This window comes from Papaver somniferum, chromosome 3 (genome assembly GCF_003573695.1).
Source record: "Papaver somniferum cultivar HN1 chromosome 3, ASM357369v1, whole genome shotgun sequence".
Lineage (NCBI taxonomy): Eukaryota > Viridiplantae > Streptophyta > Magnoliopsida > Ranunculales > Papaveraceae > Papaver > Papaver somniferum.
The window spans coordinates 187762160-187775939 of NC_039360.1; positions in this window are offsets into that span (position 1 = coordinate 187762160).

Below are 13780 nucleotides of genomic sequence, written 5' to 3' on the forward strand. Positions count from 1 at the left end.
CTATCAAAGGTAAATCTGTCTCCCACAGAAAAACCCTAGGTTTTTGTTCCGTTTTAAGATATGAAATCAAGGTGAACATGAACCAATTGATAATCCGGTCTTATATTCCCGAAGAACAACCTAGATTAATCAATCACCTATCAACATTCTTACTTGAATACACAAGAGGAAGTCGAGGAATCACAAACAGTGAGACGAAGATGTTTGTGAATTCTTTATCTTGCCTATCGGAGAACTCTCACGATCTCAAGACAATCAAATATTGTACTCGTACGATAGAAGATGCAATATCAGATCACACAACTACGATAAAAGTAGTATCGGTCTGGCTTCACAATCCCAATGAAGTCTTTAAGTCGTTAACCTGGTTGTAGAGAAGAAAACCAAAGGTTAGAGGAGAATCAACTCTAGCGAGCGCACTAGTATCACATAGATGTGTGGGGATTAGTTTTTCCCAATGCTAGATGTCTCCTATATATAGTCTTCAAATCAGGGTTGTGCCTTAGTTACAAAGCAATCAATATTCACCGTTAGATGAAAACCTGATTTAGATTCAAGCTAATATTTCTCAACCGTTAGACCTAAACTCGCATTCCAACCATTGAAACATTCTTAGAGGACGTTATATAGTTGTTACACTATTTCTCGTCAAAGCGATTTTCAAAGTGATTGAAACATTATGACTTTCGTCATTAGGTGAAGATAAACCCGATCAAAGCGAGGCGCTTTACCAACACATGATTTCGAGATATAGATATGCGAGATATACTCGGCTCGAAATATCAAATGTGTATGATCTAGTCTAAATAGTATACGAATTTTGTCTCATAAGAAGTAGGAGATAGAAGAGATAGACTTTTGAGTGATAGATAAGTTCAAGTCTCCACATACCTTTTTGTTGATGAAGTTCCACGGTTCCTTGAGTAGATATTCTTCGTTGTATGATGAATCTCCATGAAGTCCTTGAGCTCAACTACACTTTTATATCCTAGTCCGAGACTTAGCTATGTAGACTAGAAATCAAGACTTATAGTTTTGATTACTAACATTGACAAACATGATTGAGATAGCAACGCATGCGAGGTATACCGATTTATGCTCTAACAGAGGTATACTCGGCTCGAAATACCAAATGTGTATGATCTAGTCTATATATATAGCATACGACTTTTGTCTCAAAGAGTAGGAGATAGAATAGATAGAATTTTGAGTGACAGATAAGTTCAAGTCTCCATATACCTTTTTGTCGCCCGGTTCCTTGAGTAGATCTTCTTCTTGTATGATGAATCGCCATGAAGTCCTTGAGCTCAACTACACTTACTATCCTAGTCCGGGACTTAGCTATAAGAGACTAGAAATCAAGACTTATAGTTTTGATCACTAACATTGACAAACATGCTTGAGATAGCAACGCATGCGAGTTTGACCGAGCAGTGCTCTAACGAAGGCCATTTGAGGTGTTGTTTTATAATAACAGTAATAATAATAATAATAACAAAGAGGTCCCCTATGGGTTTTTTTATCTGCATCGTCTCACGTTATCAGACCCACAGATTTGCTGGTTTATAATTGGGACAACGGCCGCGACGCTTGCTATGATGTCACAGGTACTTCTCCATTCACTAGTGCCCGAACCACTTCCTTTACCCCAGGCCAAGTCATTTCTGATGCAGTCACTAGCAAGCGCAATAAGTACTCGGGCAAGTGCCTAGCACACGGGTATGAGTTCGGGGTGCTGGTTTTTCAACCCTTGGTGAGTTAAATGATGATACTTGTGTTTTTTTCTGAGAAGGTTGAGGAACTATCTTGCTAGTCAAGATGTCAATCGTAAAATAGGAGGGTCTCTTTTTCATAGAATAGGTATTATTATTCAAAAGGGAGTCGGTGCCCAGATTGTTGATAGGATACCAACACCCTCTGCTGATGATGTGTAAGGATCTTGTTTCTACTTCTTAATAAACTACCCCTGGCGGTCCCCTTTTTATTAAAAATAAATAAAAAAAAGATCTAATTCACATATAAATAATAACAATAAATAAATAAATGTAATAGTAAAAAAATGATATTTAAAAAGAATAAAATTAAAATATATATGATTTTATAATAATAAAACTAAAAAGACCAAAAATTATGTTATAATAATAATAACAATATTTTCTCAGAAGCATATTAATAATAATACCAATACCAATAACACTTGTCCAATAATAGTATTTGGACAAGTGTTCGACACATGGTTATGAGTTTGGCGTTCTATCTTTCACAACCCTAGGCGAACTAGGCGAAGACACGTGTGCTTTTTTTAAAGAGGTTAAAGAATTGTCTCGCCAGCCAAGATGCAAATTGCAAAATCGGAGGTTCCCTTTTCCATATATAAGGTGTTATTATTCAAAAAGTTGTTGGTCCCCAGCTTGTCGCTCGGGTACCTTTTGTCAATGTGTATTAGTATTATTATTTGTATAAATATACTTTAATAAAAAGATAATTTTAAAAAAAGTTGCAATAAAAGAAAACCAAAAAAAAAAAAACGAGATAAAAATACATATTTTATGAAGTAGAGAAAGAGAGAAGGGGACACAAAGTATAGGGAAGAAGAGAGAGATATTTCTTATTCATGTGTATAGAATTACAAGGATTTATGTCTCTATTTATAGGGATAGAAGAAACCATAATCTTAGACACAAGGGCATCATAGTAAATAAACATTTATTTATAACACTCCCCCTGATAAGTCATTATAAACATACCAGGAAAACTCAAAAGAGAAAAATCTGAAATTGCATAAGCACGTAAAGACTTGAAACAGTGTTGGACATGTAAATGTTGTCTCGTTAAAACCTTGTTGATGGTGGATTTTGGACAAAGGCTAAAATCGTAAAATCATGATCTTGCATATTTCTGACACGGCTCAGACGCGTATGTGAAACTCATATTTTAGGATTCATGAAAGCTCATTTCACAATCTCTGATTAAGTGTACACCCTCTAAGAGCACGCATGAATATGTGATTCGTAAAGCCTCTCAACTGAGCTTTTAACACTTCGTATATTTCATCAATACTTTTGTATAGAAATCGATAATGATTGGACGGCTCCTAGACATATTTCATGCTAGTATAGAGCGTTAACGTCTTCAGGATGTCTCAATGTTCCCTGACTATAAATAATTAATATTCAGAACGAGTGTGATGTCTCTACCATCTCATACCTCGATTCTCGAATAAACACTCCTAGACATATTTCATGCTAGTATATAGCCATTCATAGATTAATTCTAACGCAACATTCATCAATTGAATTCCTAGAAAATAATTTGTTTTATCTCATTACCATGTTTCATGGCTTATTCTCAACTGGATTCCATGAATTAGTAATCAATATTCACTTTCCAGGCATTTAGGCCACCACCGAGTAAACCCCGAGAAAATGGTGTGAGTGCACTTAACAATAATGCACGAACGAGCACCCAAATATGCATAATTGAGCATCCAAATGCATAAACGAGCATTCAAAAATATGGACGAACGAGGAAACCTATGCATAATATGAAAATAAAATAAAATAAAATAAACAAGAGGCGCATGGGACCGGGCCATCGTCCGGCCGGTGTGGCCAGTTTCGCCTTTCCCTTTATTTTAGTTTAGCCTATTTTGTTATTTTTCTTGTATTATGAAAACTCCCTTATTTGAGCAAACTTCCTCGTTTGAGAAAAAGTCCTAGTTTCCCCATATTTCCTCACATGATGAAAAATAATAATATAAAATAGGAAAGAGCATGGGACCGGGCACAATGTCCGTTCGGACATGCCTTTGACGTGGCCGGTCCCACACCTCCCTAATTCTTTATTTTATTATTATTATTTCTTCTTTCATCTCATGAAACTCCCTCGTTTGATCAAAAACCTGGTTTTTCCATATTTCTCAAATATTACTCAAACTACCAAAAAGCAAAAAGTCAAATGGTCACACGACCATCCTGGCTTCTCACAGCAAATATTAAAATATCATTATTTTAATATTCTCAAAATATTGGTTGCACGAGCAAATTTTTACTTGCTCATTCAAGCAAAATCGAGAGTTTCGTCAAGATCAAACTCTTCTGAAAATCCAAAATATTGCTCGAACGCGCACCAGAAAAATATCAAAATTCTCAGAATTGAGTCACTAGAAATATGGTGACACGGGCATACTACCTTGGTCGACCAAGGTCGGCCCTTTGGCATGCATAAGCCGGTCTCACACCCTAGTATGATTTTGACCTAATTAATCTTCCATAATTCAAATTGGCTTCAAACTCTTTCCAAACAACTTAGAATTTGATCAATCGACCATCAGTTGGTCCCACGACCACCAAGGTCCGGTTTCATACCCCTTGGTCGGTCCCCCGCTCTCTTCATAATTAGGTTTTACCACCTAACGCTCATATGAACAGTATTTTAATAATGATTAAACGAACAATTAATCATCCTTTCACCAACTGGTCTACAAAGGACTTTGGTGCATGCTCATTAGAGCACCTGGGCGTTACATGGTCCGCTCATCATACCATGTATCTGGTCTCTCTCTCACTCATTGGTTGATTTTCAGTAAATCATCAATTGATCAACAATCGATCAAAATTAGGGTTTCAAACCAAACGCTCTTCAAACCATAATTCTGAGCAAGTTAAAACACTAATAATTTTATGTTGATCCAGCAATCAACATCCTAATTAATTATATAATATTCGGTCCAGCTACCAGTATTTTTAATTAATATTTTATTTGGTCCCGTTACCAATAATTCATGAATCAAGCAATATTGCTCAAACGAATATTTTATTAAACTATCAATATTTATTTTTCTTATCTATCAACACTAAATTGCTTAAATTAGCAAAATACACGATCAACTGGGTTCAGAACTCATTGATTCAACTATCAATTGCTCGACCGAGCAATATTCTGCATGTTGATTCAACTATCGACATTCGAGATTTCTATTGATCCAACTATTCTAATTTATATTTAATGTTTGGTCCTTCTACCAACAATTTTGCTCGACTGAGCAACATGGTTCGAACGGACGACCATCCAATATTTCAGATTCCTTTGTCATTCGATCATTCAAGATATATTAGATCAGAAATGAGCATTATGTATAATTCAACAATATCTTTGATTTCATGTTGAATACTTGACATATCAAAATAAGTCCTTGATCGAGCAATCTCATCGGACGCTTGATCCAAATTATCAAAATATCATTATTACCTCGACTGGTAAAATGATATATCACAATTCATCAAAACTCAACGTATTTTCATTATTCTGTCTCAACAGACACCTGATGCTCAATACTTGAGTCTCAGAGCATACTACATTCGTGCATTATGATTGAATCATCAAGTCTAAGACTCGTCGTCTAATCAAGTCAACAACTGACTAATTAAATACAGGTATGCTTTGCAGACTCTACATTCATGAGAAATCAATCACGTCACATGGCGGGATATTCACTAGAGTTTTAGTCTGGCGGCCCACGGCACGTGTGTACACCCACGATGATAAATGTGAGTAAGTCGTGCAAGCATTTGAGAGAGTTCGCAAAGTAGTGGATGGACAATCAACCAAGTCTTCGCACGATATGGAACTGGTTTAACCACAGTTTCCCACTTTCCCACTCTTTCGCTCCAACAACCGTCATACTTATTGGGATCAATGTGTCTACTATTCTTGCAATATAAATTAAGTTTCCGAATCCACGATTGAACAACAACAATTTCGATCCACGGGAAATTATCACTCAATCGATCATAACTTATCTCATATGAACTCAATAATTCACAAATTTGCAGAAATCATCAACATATTCACAATCCTTGATCATCATTGATCTGACACACACTTCTCAGCTTCCCTCCTACAGATCGACCCTCATCCCTCTTTGTGACAGAATTGACTCCGGAACGACCATTTTCTTAGTTTAGGCCGGAGTCCTATAGATTGATCTATCGAACTCAAAGCAGTCCCGTGTAGTGCATCTGTTTGAAAAAAGTTTAGGAAATTTGCTCGTTCAAGAAGTCTCCGCCCGCACGCTCGAGTCTCCACTTTCCTAAAAAATCAGCAAATCGTTTTCACTCATCAACAAACCTTGACAAGGAAAACCCGGTGGGACAAAATATTGAAGAAGGGAAAAGAGTACAACGCGATAAGTCCAGCAAATGCACCTTTGATGATGGCGCTCCCCCTGGTGAATACTTCAGTCAAATCTTGGCTTGCATATTGAGTCGAGACTTTCCAATTTGAAGAACGAATTTACTGTGCTTTCATGAAGATGTTGGATAGTTGATGAAGTCTTATTTTGTGTTGCACAAGCAATATTGTCTTCGATTAATACTTTTGCGAATTCTACATTCTTCTTCAATACATTGAGAACTTGTGTCATGGTTATTGCTAGATTCCCGAGATGATTTGCAAAAATTGTTAATGTAGTTTCTTCAACATAGAGCCAAGATGTAAATAAATTACATAAGTGAACAAAAATGTTTTTGTAGTCATACTTTATGTGGTTCAGAAGAACATCCAAATACCTAGCAAAAAAAAGAAGAACATCCAAATATCTAAGAGATTGTTATGTTGATTTGGTCTAATAAAATAACCTAGTTAATGATGGGAATCCACCAAATAACCAAAATTGATACAACTCCCCCTTGGATGACCACCATGTTGAATTAAATTTCCTCACTAAAACTTTCCCAGTAAAACCCAGTGGGAAAAAATATGGACGAAGGAAAAAGAGCACAAATATCAACGTTAAAATAAAATTTAAACGTCAGAGATGTTGCCTCGTTAAAACTATGTCAGGAAAACCACATGGGACAAAGCCTGAAACGAAGGAAAAAGAGTACAACTTTTGACATATTTATCGATGTTGACCCAACTATATGAGTCTTTCAACAAAACAAAAAGCATCAAAAGAATAACTCTAGTCTATCTTAAACACGAGTTTATGCTAGCATAATTCTAACTGCAGATTTAAGAAAGGAAAGAAAATAGAGTTTATGCTGCTAAAGCGTGGATTTTGTGTTTTTAAGGACTCCTCAAGAGACCTATAAAGCTGATATCATCAACTAATTAATCCGGTCTTGGTTTTGTACCATGTTTCTATAAAAAAAACACATAAAGGATTGTTAACACTGACACAGTCAGGTAGCTGTCTGAATATAATTTGAATCCTAAAAGGATTACAAATTTGAATATGTTCCCAACCATATTTATTTGAATCTTTCAAGGACTACCACGCCAAAAACATCATACATGGGGAACAAAAATTTATTGAATCAATCCTAAGGTTTGAGAAATAAAAATAGAACACTCAAATCGTTTTACAACGATCGTATTTCTTATATAACGCATGAAGACTACACCAACCTGTAATTTTTAGAATTCAGGCTTGCACGAATAAGGTGTTAAGTTTTGGATCCAAATATTGCGTTATTCAAGAGATTTTAATCCAATATAATTTGGATTTTGTGCCTACCAATCGCATATGTCGATATTCCTCTGCAGAGGGTTCACAACCACCATTATTTATTCAGTAGCTACTGTAAATGAATAAACAACAATATCCACGATCCCATAAAATTCTCAAGTGTATGTATATCTTGAAAAAGAAAATTCATTGAAATACTGGTACCGATGCCCATGGGCGTTATAATCTCCTCATCATCAAGTGAAGAGATATTAACAGTGAAAATGTGAATCGTGTCTTTGTAGTCTCAATTGGAACACTACTTGTATTCTCTTATACAACACTACATGTTGCTAGATGTCATGGATTTACCTCATTAAGAGGCAGAAACTTATATCAAAGCAAAATGAGACATTCACGCCAATCTTATAATGACAGCCTTTATCAATTTGATTATGATGAGAGATAATAGATATAAATATTAAGTAATTAACATAACCCGTCTAACAGTATATAGTCTCACCCTGATTACAGCGAAAATATTTCATCTCATGTACCAAAACAGGTCTCGTAGAGTACTATCTGATTAATAGAGAATATATACTCATAATAATTTATGGATGTTAACAATACCTGGTTGGACAGTAGATACTGACTCCAAGAGCCATAAAACAGTTGTCCAAATTGTAATTTGCTTGAAATAAAAATTGAATATCGACCATGGATTTTATTGGTTACAACCAAAATATACAAATTAAATCTCCAATGATTTTGTGACCTATAGGGCCAATGAGATGATCATTTAAAAATTAAATTATAGATACATTCTTTGTCAAAGAAAATTATATCAAGATCGATATAGTCACTTTAAGGACTAAGGAATGGCCTAACAAGTCGGGTGCGCACCCACTGACCTTGAGTGTGCTACTGCATTCCAACTACAAGTGGAACGGTCCAATATTTCAGAGATTATTATCAGGAAGAAAAATTTAAAATTGCTCGATATCCCTCGAGAATGCAACAATTTTTTCATTCATTGGTATTTGAAATTGGCTTAAACCATAATAATGACATTTTGTCCCTCTAAGATTGATAGGGAAAGACAAATTAGTTGGCTTATATGTTTCTTTTTAGGGATAATTGGAGTTTAGTACTCAGGTTTTGACCAATATTGGGTTTTGGTCTAATATTTATCCAACGTTAGGGCTTGGTATCTGGACTGGACGTTGACTCGCGTTGACTAGGTTATGTCTTAACTTCCGTTGAGTAATAATTAAAAAATGATAATTATTAAAAAATTACTACTATATCCTTCACTTTTCTTAATATTTACAAAAATCTTAGCCAAATGACGAAGAGAGTTTATCTTTTCTTATTCTCTTCCTTCTCCAAACATTCACCACCACTTCTCTGTCTCCATCTATCTCTCCGGCACTTCCAGTTCAATCACCAAAACAATCACGATCCAACTGTATATGTGTATTTATTTTTCTTACCAACCCATCTTCTCTTTCTTGATATTACTAAAATCATCCCCTTTGCCTGTATTCATCCAAGGTTCTCAAGAACAAACCATAAATTCTACTGAAACACCAATTCTACACTTTAGAGTCAATCCCAGCTATACTTTCAACCTAATTCGTTTAATTGACTCAACACCCATCTCCAATTTCTGGAAACACTTCAATTATAACCAAGAACCCTAACTTATGATTTCTTTATTTTATTAACCATACCCTAATTCTTCAATTCTCTTTACAGTTTCAGAATCAGTTGTTGATTCTACTCTCAGCAACGAACTACTTATCCAATTAATCGATCAATAACAAACAATTTCACATAATATGATTAGTTCAAGAGACCCTAGATTGGACTATGTGATATACCGTTCCTTTTGAGTTTGAATCCTTTAGTTGAATCAACACCTCTGCTATCACTTAATCATTTTCATCCTCTTTCGATCTAAAAATCTTCGTTTTTCATTCTTAAATCTTTACTTGGATGAATTTGTTGATGGGTTTTAAGCAAGAACAGTCGGCGAATCTGTTAATGGGTTTTATGCGATGCGGGTTTTAGATGATTTGTAACATTTTCTCTTTTTGATTTCAGATGCTTTCAAATATATAACAACACTATGTCAAGAATTTGGTTAATTTGGTGTTGTTTTTTCTTGGGTTATTGAATTTGCTCAAATTATTGGCGCTGATTTTAGATGATTGTTGAATTTGCTTTGTTTGATGTTGATTGGAGTCTGAGATGATTGTTTGGTGGAATTAAAAGATGAGAGGAATAATGAAGTCTAGGGTTCTATTATGACTGAAGAATTGATTGATGAAGTTGTCGAGAAGAACAATGGATTTGGTTCTGTTGTGGTCAGTGAAGATTTGGGGACTCGTGGTTTCTTTCATGAATAATATTCAGGGAAAGAAAAGAAGTGGATGCTGCTGCAAGATGAATGAGAGATAAGAAGAATAAGAGAATGGTTCTTGTCATGGGTATGAGAATGGATTTGAGCAGAGTTTGAAGTGAACAGAGCTGCTGGTGAAGACTCCTTTGCTTCTTTAATCCCAAAATGATGTTAATTCTTTCTGATTCAATCTTTCAGTGACTTCAATTGAGTAGGAATTGTTAAGGTTTGATTTCAATTAAAATGTTTTCTGTAATAGCTGGATCATAGATCCACAACATGGGGTATATTTGTAAACTCATAATTTTACAGTATTTTTATTTTATAAAACTAATTAAAGTCTGGTCATAAACAGTCAACACAAATTAACGTCCATTCCAGTCCATTCCAGGTAACAAGTCCTAACATTGGACAAATGTTAGACCAAAGCCTAGTGTTGGTGAAAACCTGAGTGCTAAACTCCAATTATCCCTTCTTTTTAAGAAAAATAAAAAAAAATCATTATCATTATTCTTTGAAGAGAAAAAATCCACTTTGTGGTTAATAAATGGTTTCTTGGAATGAATCGAAAACAATGATTTATTATCTGATAAAATCATATATACAACTTCGTTTTCGAAATCATACCATATTGGCAAAAAATTAGGAAATATGCCAATATATTTTCCCCAGTTTTAAGGAAAAAATGGAGAAAATAGTGGTTTTTACGATATACCAAAATAGTGTCGACAAAAGATTATTTTTTTTTTTTTTTGTCGTTCTAGTCGTCGTAAAAGAAAAATCCTCTATACGGTAGATTAATGGTTTCTTGTAAAAGAACATAGATACCATAGGGGAAAATCACATAATCCTTATATGAGGGACAAGAACACCAAATTTAATTGGTCGTAGGTTTCTCAACCATGCATGTGATTAAATATCGTAAAGTTAATTAAATCGCGTAGACACCGATTTTTGGTGATTACAGTTTCACAAAACGAATAAAAATTGTAAACCATTTTTAATGGATTTTTTTTCTCAATTAAAAGGATTAGATAAGAAAAGAAATCAAAATTGTTTGCGAGAAATTGACTACCCTCATTCCATGAAATATAGACATATAGACAGCCTGTTTAGTATTCACCAGTGGATATCGGTTGCTCCAAAGAAAAAAAAATGGTTAATAACCTTACAGGGGATTAGTCCTCGAGTGATTTCGGGGGAGTTGAGTGTATTTTAAATCTCGGGGATTTTGAGAGAGTTTGAGAGAGTGTAGGGAGTTTGAGAGAGTTTTGTGTTTTTGAGTTCAAGGAGTTTGGGGGAGTGTAGGGAGTTTGAGAGAGTTTATTAGAGGAAGTTTGGGGGAGTTTGAGAGAGTTCACTCCTAACTCATTCTCTTTTAAGAAACAATAAACCCTTATTTACAAATAACATTGATCTTTAATCAAAAGAAAAAAATAAATGAAAATGATCATATCTCTGTATCAATAGTATGTTATTTTGTGCAACGAGATAATTTTTTTTCCCTTCAATTTAACGGTCTCCATACAATTCTAACTCCCTTTGTTCACGAACATTTTCCCACATATCATCCGCTATACTCTTTCTCCATGCATTAGCTTCTTGACGTTGTTGTTCTTGAGTTTGTTGTGTCAAAATTTCATCGTAATTTACAAGCGTTGATGGATGGATATCTTCCTCTTCCTCGACCGGGATTTTAAACTCAGCAGACCATAGTCATATGTTGTGCAAGCTTTGTAGTAGCAAACGTGACCTGATCCGCGTGAAAATTTTACTGTACTTCTATAACAAGGTAAACTACGACATACTCAAATTTCATCATATTCCAACGTTTGAATTTAAAGATATCATTATAATCAAATCATGCAATTTCTTACCAAGATCTTTTGAACCACAAATTAGGGTTTTGACAGAGAGAGAGTACCCACAAAAAAACTATACACACAATCAAAATAAACAATCATGGAGATCAAAGATATGAAAAACAATCAAAATAGTACACAAATCAAACTATTATAAACAATCATGGAGATCAAAGAAGAAAAAAAACATACCTGGAAAAAAACGTTTCCTCTTCTTTCTCCTATGGTTTTCTACGCACCAAACTCCTTCCCAAATCTCTATTCTTTTGAGAGATTTGTTGTGAGACCAAAATACACTAAAAACTCCTTCGAACTCCCCAAAACAACCAACTCCCTAGTATTGTAGGGTTTTATGACTAACAGGGAGTTCAAAAGCTTTTTTTAAACTCCCCAGCGACTAACAGGTGTTTTCTAGAGAGTTTAGGAGACTCCTATAAACTCCCACACGACTAACGGAGATTTGGAGAGACTCCCTCAAACTCCCTCAGGACTAACAGGAGAAAACCTAAATACATTAAAATCTATCGAACTCTCCCACGACTAACCCCCTAATAGAGTTGTAAGATGAGGAAAAAAAATCCAAATAATAAAACTTGAAGAATTTAATGAAGTTACGATATGGTACCAAACTGTTTATAGCATATGGTCGGCCATAATTAACATTTGAGTCTAAAGTCAAATCTCCACCCGAATAAGAAGAGGATACATCCACCATCTATGTATTAATCCCATGTATCCGCCAAAATTGAGTTCAGTACAAGATCAATACAGAAAATCTAACTCCTTTAAAATGCGAGCCCCACGTTGAATGGTGAGCATCCTTCGCTTAGGTAAGAGTTTCAATATGGGAAAAATATTGTTTGGTCCTTTTTTAGGTGGTCCCATGTTTGTTTAGTCCTCTGGGAAAACACCTTTACTGTTTGGTCCATAATTATTTAAAAATATTAAATGGACAAAAGTACCCTTCTGTGTTAATTTCTACTTTTTTTTTTGTAGCAGTTCATTCTTCAAAATGAACTCCTGTTAATTTCTACTTATTTTTTCAGAAATCACCTAAAAAAACCAGAGTTCATTCCAGAAATGAACTCCATATAAAAAAGCTAAAAAAACAGAGTTCATTCAGAAAATGAACTCCATATAAAAACCTAAAAACACAATTTCCAATACCATTAAACAATTATTTATTAAACCTGAACATGTATACGGGTATACAAGTTAACAAAACCCTTTTTAGAAAGAGGAAAAATGAAGAACAGGTTGAAATTGAAGCAGATTCATAGAGAAAATCAAATAAAGGTATAAGTTATGTTGATTTCTCTTTCTATTTGATTAAGTTATGTTGATTTTTATTTCTATGTTTTTGTAGGAGCATCGAACAAAAAAATCAGATCTACATCAAAGAAACCTAATACTACAGAATACATGATGAGAAGAGGAAACAGGTTGAACTAGAAATTGAAGCAGAAAAAGCAAATAAAGGTATAAGTTATGTTGATTTCTCTTTCTATTTGATTGCGTGAATGTTACATGCACACACTATTTTTTCAATTTGATGTAAATACTACAGGAATCGATCGTGATGAAGAAGAAGGTACTACATAAATGCTTTCAGAAAATTCAATTTGATGTGAATGACCTGTCAGTGAATATTAACTGCACACATTAAAATTTCACTGTATTTGTAGGAGGATCAAGCCATGAGGATCAAACAGATATCGATATCGATGAAATGGAAGGCACTACCCTAGTTATCATTATAACTGAATGTTTATTTGCATACAATAATCCATAATTTAGAACTGAATGTTTATTAGAATAGATTATTGCACTTGTCCATTCTGTTGAAAAGAAAAACCAGAGTAGAAGATGTTCTTTTTCGGGTTCAAACAAGTGGGTTGACAATGAATGTTGGTTTGCATATGGCGATCCATATATCTTTAGAACTAATTTATAAGGTCATGACACTGTATTATTCGAAGGATCATTAAAATTTGGTGGCTGGATTACCTAGTTCATTAACTGTTGTGGATGGGGAAAAACGATTTGTTTGTTTTCACGGAA